This window comes from Triticum urartu, chromosome 7A, assembly GCF_056163025.1.
Source record: "Triticum urartu cultivar PI428250 chromosome 7A, HENAU_Tu73, whole genome shotgun sequence".
In the NCBI taxonomy this organism is placed as follows: domain Eukaryota; kingdom Viridiplantae; phylum Streptophyta; class Magnoliopsida; order Poales; family Poaceae; genus Triticum; species Triticum urartu.
This window is the reverse complement of record NC_141879.1, coordinates 681996356-682004468: the sequence shown is the minus strand read 5'-3', so window position 1 is coordinate 682004468 and position 8113 is coordinate 681996356. Positions and strand designations below refer to the sequence as shown.

The following is an 8113-nucleotide window of genomic DNA, read 5'->3' as shown; positions in this document are numbered from 1 at the left end:
CCAAATATTGCAATGTATTTATGTGGCCAAGTTCACATTTTTACAAAGACCAATTGACAGCTCAAAATATTGCAAGCAGATTCTGCAAACAGATAAAAATAAAACAAAAAGAGAAAGGCCAATAATCCCCCCTCCTCGCTGGGCCTCGGCCCAGTTGACCCACGCGGCCCAACCGGCCCGCCCCTCCTGCCCCTGGCCTTTTAAGCCACCCCACTCCCCGAACCCTAACTCCTCCCGATCCCCACACCTCCACTCGCTCCCCGCACGCCTCTCTCCCCTTTTCCCCGCCTGGATCGGGGAAGAGGCCCCGACCCCTTTGCCACGCCGCCGCCGCCCGGCGCCTCCGGCCACCCCCTCGCCGATGCCCGCCTCCCTTCTCCTCCCGCACGGCGCCCGCTCCGCCTCGACCTGTACTGGACCGGGGACTCGATCCCGCGGCGCCCCGAGCCCCGACGCCGCGCCATCACCACGACGCACCGCCAGCACCGCCCCGACGTCGCCGCTCGCCGTCGTCGGACCTCGTCACCCGATCACCGCAGCCGTCCCCGACTCCTCCTCGCCAGAACGCCTCCTCCCCGACCCGGCCTCCCCACGCCTCGCCGCCCTCGCTTCCTTCCATCGCCGGTGAGGCCCCTGGCCTCCTCTCCCCTTCTCTCCGCCCCCACGCTCGCCGGCGTCGCCCTGTGCAGCCGCCCTGCGTCTTCCTCCCGCTCCACCGCATCTGCCTCCCCGCCTCCTCCCAGCGCCGTGCTGCCCCTTGCCCTGCAGCCCCGCTCCCCGCCGCCGCCTGGCCCCAACCGAGCCAGCTCCGGCCGGCCATGTCCGCTCGGCCGAGCCTCACCGTGGCCTCGGTCGGCCGCCCACGGGCGCCCGCGCCGGGCAGGCCCGTCTCCGCCCACGCGCGCGTGCGGCTCCGGCCGCCCCTCACCCCACAGGCGCCACCCGCTGCCGCTGTTGGGCACAGCTCCGGCCGGCCGGCCTCGCCGCGGCCCCGCCTGCTGGCCACGCCCCAATCTAGCGCATGCACCCGCTAGGGCCTGTGTGCCACTGCACTTGGGGCCCGCCCCCAGAATGTTTAAGAAAATTAAGCGAAACGAAAATGTAATTTTTTAAAATAATAATAATTAAAATTAATTTAATTAATCGATTAACCTAATTAATCATGTTAATTAACATGTTAACTACTTAATTAGTTAAACTAATCCTGTTAGTTAAATAGGCAGGCAATGACAGGGGGCCCACCCTCTGTTGACTAGTCAAATGTTGACTGGTCAACTGGGACCCCCTAGCCCACCTGTCAGTCCCTGGATACACTTTTGTGTACCCTGTGCTGGGTGCATCTAGCATTTTAGCTTTTAATTTCGAATTAATAATAATTTGAGAATATTGCTTAAATCTTTGAAAAATCATATAAATTAATCCATAGCTTGGATCGAAAAACTTTGTACATGAAAGTTGCTCAGACCGACGAGACGAACCCGGATACGCGACCCGTTCGTCCGCCACACATCCCTAGCATAGCAAACCTGCAACCGTTCCCCTCCGTTTCATCTGTCCAAAAATGCTAAACTTCGGGAAAGCTTTCCCAGATGTTTTCTCCTTCGTCGGTATCGTATAATACTGCGTTAGAACACCCCTAACACCGCTTATTGTCTTGTCATGCATCTGTTTGCTTGTATTTACTGTTTCTTCCCCCTCTCCTCTCCGGTAGACCCCGAGACCGCTGCTGATGCCCCTATGATCGACTACGTTGACGACAACACTTCTTCTTTTTCAGCAGAGCTTCCAGGCAAGCAAACCCTCCGCGAGCATTCCGATATTGCCCATTTCTTTCCCTCTCATGCTTGCATTAGAACTGCTACTGCTTTCTATATGATCCTACTCTGATGCATAGCCTGTTTTGTTACCCGCTTTCATACCTTACATGCTTATCCTAAACTGCTTAGTATAGGTTGGTTAGTGATCCATTAGTGACCCCCACCTTGTCCCAGTTGCCTCGCTTTATGTTCGATGACTCGATCAACATGATCGACGTGCAGGCCCTGAGACCGCACATCACTTTCCCCTTTTGTTGCTCGACTCTGCAGAGTTACCATCGAGTGCCGAGGGTGGAACCTCATACATCACTCCTGATGAGACCTCTGTAGTGTAGCTATCCGGTCGTGGTCATCGAGGGTGATTTCCTCCTTAACCACTTCCGTTACGGCTCTATCGTGCAACCCCTCAAGCGTGAACCTCGAGGGTGGATCCTCTTACGTTCACCTTGATGATAACATCGAGTGGAATTCATCGGGGGTGATTCCTGGGGTTTTCCCCTTGGTGTTAGACACACAGTTACTATGGTTACTATGACTTTACACTGATCATGTTACTAAAGACGGGTCGGCCCCGAGGGGTACCCGCGCGAGCTTAATAGCGAGTGATGTGGAGTCGGGTTGACCTGGAGGTGCCCGCGAGATACTTACGAGGCGTGGCCGGGCATTCTTAGCCCTTGCCGCAAGTACTTGAGACGGGGCAACGGGGTCACATATTTCGTGAGTCTCTGCTTGTTACCGCGCGTTCCTAATCCACTACGATTTGGATATTTGATCCGAGGGGCCTCTGGCCTGATAGCACTAACCATCACGTGGGCATTGTATGGGCGTTCTGCGTCGTATACATCAGCCGAAGCTTAATAGACGTCAGCGACTGAGCGGCACGCGCCGGGTTGGACTGGTAAGCACCTACCTTTTTGAAGGAGGTAGCTAGGTCTGCTCACCGGCCGCCCACGCAACGTGCAGGAGTTCCCGGGGAGATGGCCCATGACCCCTGGGAGCATAGGTTTAGTCCGGTGTGCTGACCTCTCTATTAAGCCTAGGTCGGGTTGCGACGTATTGTTTGGCCGAGGCCGGGCATGACCCAGGAATGTGTGTCCGGCCGAAGTTAATCGAGCGTGGTGGGTAAGTTGGTGCACCCATGCAGGGAAGAAAACATCTATCGATAGCCTGTCCTACGGTAACGGACACTTGGAGTTGTATCCTGATCGATACAACTAGAACTGGATACTTGTGATGAGAACTGGATGGTGATGAGATTTGGAATGTGTTGACACTTGGATAGTATGGCTCTGGGATTGCTTTCTCGCAGGGAGTCGAGAAAGGATCTCTGGCCGAGGTTGATAACATTACTGCTACTTTACTTTATGCTACTCTACTCCCTCCTGTTGCTGCAAGATGGTGGTTTCCAGAAGATGCTAGTCTTCGATAGGCTAGGCTTTCCCCTTCCCTTCTGACATTCCGCAGTTTAGTCCACAGATACAACCCATTCCTTTGATACAGATGCATACTTAGTTTAGATCTGATGTAAGTCTTGCGAGTACTTTGGATGAGTACTCACGGTTGCTTTGCTACTCCTTTTTCCCCCATACCCGATTGTTGCGACCAGATGACGGATCCCAGGAGCCAGACGACGCCACTGATGACTAGTACTACCTGGAGGATGCCTACTACTACGTGAAGACCGCTGACGACTTGGAGTAGTTAGGAGGCTCCTAGGCAGGAGGCATTGCCTTTTCGATCGTTGTTGCTTTTGTGCTAGCCTTCTTAAGGCAATCTTGTCTAACTTATGTCTGTACTCAGATATTGTTGCTTCCGCTGACTCTTGTGTATTCGAGCCCTCGAGGCCCCTGGCTTGTAATATAAAGCTTCTATTATTTTAATTTGTGTCTAGAGTTGTGTTGCGATATCTTCCCGTGAGTCCTTGATCTTGATCATACACATTTGCGTGTATGATTAGTGTACGGTCAAATCGAGGACGTCACAAGTTGGTATCAGAGCCAACTGCCTGTAGGTAGCCCCCTTTCCAACTCCTTGGCCGAAGTTGAGTCTAGTCACTGAAAAACTTTTACTAACATTGGCTGTGTGTCTTACGGGCCTACGTCGCCATTGGGTGGTATTAGGATATTTTACTCCTCGTCTATGCTCTGGGATTCTGATCTCTCTTCTATCCGGGTTAAAATATTTTACTAACTCTGACTCTAGGATCTCGTAACCACTTCCTCCCGGAGAGCCCCTTCACTACAGATGATCTCTTGCTTCGCTAGAAGATTCTGCAGATACTCCTTGATGTTTTCCCGAGACCCTTGTGCCCTTCGCCGTTGCATTTCCCTACCACCGATAAATCCCCATGGATAGCCACATACACTTGCCGTCCATACAATCATTCCTCGATGCTCTGGTTATTACAAGATGCCCCGAAATTCTCTATTGTTTCGAGAATCCTTTGAGCTTATTGCCTTGCAGTTCTTTGCCCCATGAATACAACCCCCTTCGAATAATTCCTCGCACTCACCGAGGATCCGTTCATCCTCAGTTGTTCGTGTGATTCACTAAATTCTTCGAAATACTATGTGATCTTCCCAAAATCCTACGCAGCCTATTGCTCTTGATTCTCCTTGCCTGCTTGCACTACGATTAGTTCCATATGTCTAGCAATATTCTTTAAAATTCTTTGTGGTTGTCCTTCTGTTCCTATGGATTCAACGTGTGAGCGAATACTCGCAATCACCAATTAATCCTTGGAAATTTTCTTTCCGTCTCTGACATCGCTCCGGTTATGAGCTGGTTCTTGCCCAACCAAGATTTGACCGGGTGCACCTCTAAGTCTATTCAACTTAATCATCTTTTGATCAGAGCCTCTGCTTCTGATCCTTCGACTTAAAATCGCAATTCCTTTGTATTCAAGCTTTGAAGTTATCCAGTTACATCTATAACCCGATGCCTTGGCATTCTTTCTTCTTCTGAGTGAGTATCAATACTCACATCAGATCTTTTTGGACCGCCATATCCTTGGTTGGATTATTATCCGACAATGTCCTTCATATTCATTAAACTTGTGAGTTTTGCCCTGGCACATAATGCCGTTGGTAAATTCTATCATCTGCTTTTGTCAACCATGCTCTGCTTTCGAGCTGGTTTATTTTAATCCTGAAGTTAGTGGTATATGTTCCTAATATACCCCTACGGGTTGAACCTATACCTTCCCTATCCGTGTGAACTCGAAAGAGATGTGAGTCATACTCTTCTGGTGCTTCACCAGATAAATCTTCCGCATTACAAATTCTTCCGCACTACAAATTCTTCGAAAACGAGGAATGAATGAAAGGTTATGCATTGAAGAAGTGGGAGTCGACCTTGAACCTTGGTGTTCATGCCCATGGACCCGATGTAGAACTTATCATGGAAGCTGCTCGTAAAAATGATTACCCCTTGTTATAAGTTCAACTTGTATCGGTGGTTTGATCATTCATAACCGTGGTTCCGACCATAGTTTCTCCTTAATTCCATTTCCTGGACAAGTTAAAATACTTGTTTTCTGCAGATCATTTCATCTGTCCAACCTCTATTTTTGATCTACCTCGAGTATTGCCCCTTGATATCTCAAGGATATTGTGTCATTGCACTACCTCTTGTGAATTCTCATTGGAATGATACTCCATCACATCATTCCTAACCTGATCGGCTATATCATTACCATGCTAAATTTTAACTATGCTACCTGGTCTTTCTTCCCAGAGCACAATTTTCGATGATGAGGTAAGCCTACGTCGATCTTCCTCATCTTAACATTTCACCTCGAACAACAAGCTTGACTTTGAGCTTGTGTCGAATCCGTGGATCTCATAGCCTTTCACTTCATCCTTCGTTTTCTGCTCGATGGCATCTTCTTAGAGCCTCTCGACAAATGCGTCGTGATTAGCATCAACATTTTGACTTCCCTTGAGATGACAATTGAATTCATGGTGAGAAATACCATCCTTGACCCTCAATGATTAGAGTTATCATTGACCACCCCCCTTGTCTTCTTTCCAACACATGTTTGATCATGTCTTGGCTATGCCTTGGACTCCTTGCTATTCCTGCAATTGTTCATTGCGTATTTCTTGTGATCTTCAACTCCAACCCCTACTTGGAACACCATGTTAATGCTACCTCGAAGCATGAATGAGGTATTCCGAATATCAACAAGAACATTGGAAGCACATTGTCGAATGTTTGATTATCCAAACACCGTTGTATGGGTAATATCATGTTTCTTCCTTCGCCCCCTTTATCTAAATGCTTTTGGACTGCTGTCATATCATGTATATCCTGCTCCGCTTCCCCTTGGGAAGGATATACTCCCAATTCTGGTGTGTAAACACATTTTCTTTTCCATTGGTCTGATTAATCCGATAATTTCATTTTCCTTTCCATTGGTTTGTTTAACCTTCTTGTGATCTATATATTATAAGCAGAAATAATTCCCTGCTTATAAAACGCCTCGATGTACAACCTTGTCAGTCAGACCCTATTACTATTGTTGATGACATTCCGGTAACCACCAATGGACGCGAACCTTGCCGATTGGTCCGCCTCGTTCAACGAGCAGGAAAATGGTTCTCTTCGTCCCTCGCCCTTGGTACCGATGTTGTTGCCGACATAACTGGCATACTATTCCCTGACATATCTTGCTATCATGACCGTGCAAGATGTCAACACCTTCCCTAATTTTTTTACCCACATGGTGGGCCCATAACCCACAGTTCCACAGGATCGAAACCTGACTCTCCTGTACACCCCTGTTGCCAAAGTTATTCCTTGCGCTTGACTTTGTATGTAATTCACGAGCCACATTCCTATTGATCTATTCCGGTATCAGACGCCATACTTATCCTCGATGCTCTGAACGCCTTTCACCCCTTGTTTCAGGCAACAACCGATTGTCTACCTGGTTGAAGCTTCTTATTGCACCTCACCTTGCTCTCGATGACTTTTTGAATTTAAACTCGAGAGATGTCTCTATGCTACGTTCACTAAGGTAGTCCCCACGTACCTATATTGTGTTGAGCTCCATCCTTCCCGAGTCTTTCCCCCTTACTCCATCATCTTAAATCTCGGGACGAGATTTCTTGTATTGGAGGAGATTTGTAACACCCCCAGTATCATGCTACAGTAATCTCTTGCCTGATGATGCCTTGTCATCATAATGAAGTTGATAATCCTCACTTGTTTCAAACACAGGTCAAATTCAAATTCCAAAAGAAACAAGTCAAATTCTTATTTCTTCAAACTGTCGAGCAAAAATGTTCGGTGGGTTGAAAATATTAACTAACTAATTGTCATGAATGGTTCAACATCATTTGAGATATTTAATTTCCTTTGGAAATTAAAATAGTTCCAAATCAGCTTTTCTTATACTTTTCCATTTGTGAAAAATTCAAATCAATTCAAACTCCTCCCAAACTTTTTGTGGTAGTGCCAAATATTGCAATGTATTTATGTGGCCAAGTTCACATTTTTACAAAGACCAATTGGCAGCTCAAAATATTGCAAGCAGATTCTGCAAACAGATAAAAATAAAACAAAAAGAGAAAGGCCAATAACCCCCCCCTCGCTGGGCCTCGGCCCAGTTGAGCCACGCGGCCCAACCGGCCCACCCCTCCTGCCCCTGGCCTTTTAAGCCACCCCACTCCCCGAACCCTAACTCCTCCCGATCCCCACACCCCCACTCGCTCCCCGCACGCCTCTTTCCCCTTTTCCCCGCCTGGATTGGGGCAGAGGCCCCGATCCCTTCGCCACGCGGCCACCGCCCGGCGCCTCCGGCCACCCCCTCGCCGGTGCCCGCCTCCCTTCTCCTCCTGCACGGCGCCCGCTCCCCCTCGACCTGTACTAGACCGGGGACTCGATCCCGCGGTGCCCCGAGCCCCGACGCCGCGCCATCACCACGACACATCGCCAGCACCGCCCCGACGTCGTCGCTCGTCGTCGTCAGACCTCGTCACTCGATCACCGCAGCCGTCCCCGACTCCTCCTCACCAGAATGCCTCCTCCCCGACCCGGCCTCCCCACGCCTCGCCACCCTTGCTTCCCTCCATCGTCGGTGAGGCCCTTGGCCTCCTCTCCCCTTCTCTCCGCCCCACGCTCGCCGACATCGCCCTGTGCAGCCGCCCTGCGTCGTCCTCCCGCTCCACCGCATCTGCCTCCCCGCCTCCTCCCAGCGCCGCACTGCCCCCTGCCCTGCAGCCCCGCTCCCCGCCGCCGCCTGGCCCCAACCGAGCCAGCTCTGGCCGGCCATGTCCTCTTGGCTGAGCCTC

General features: G+C 50.1%; 1 long non-coding RNA gene across 1 annotated transcript; it reads left to right on the top strand.

The window, feature by feature from the left end:
- The first annotated feature begins 239 nt into the window (after positions 1-239).
- On the top strand, positions 240-3723 carry LOC147961447 (uncharacterized). Its single transcript, XR_015610705.1, has 3 exons — positions 240-624; positions 1712-1789; positions 3424-3723. It is a non-coding gene; the product is annotated as an uncharacterized LOC147961447 (long non-coding RNA).
- The last annotated feature ends 4390 nt before the right edge of the window (positions 3724-8113 follow it).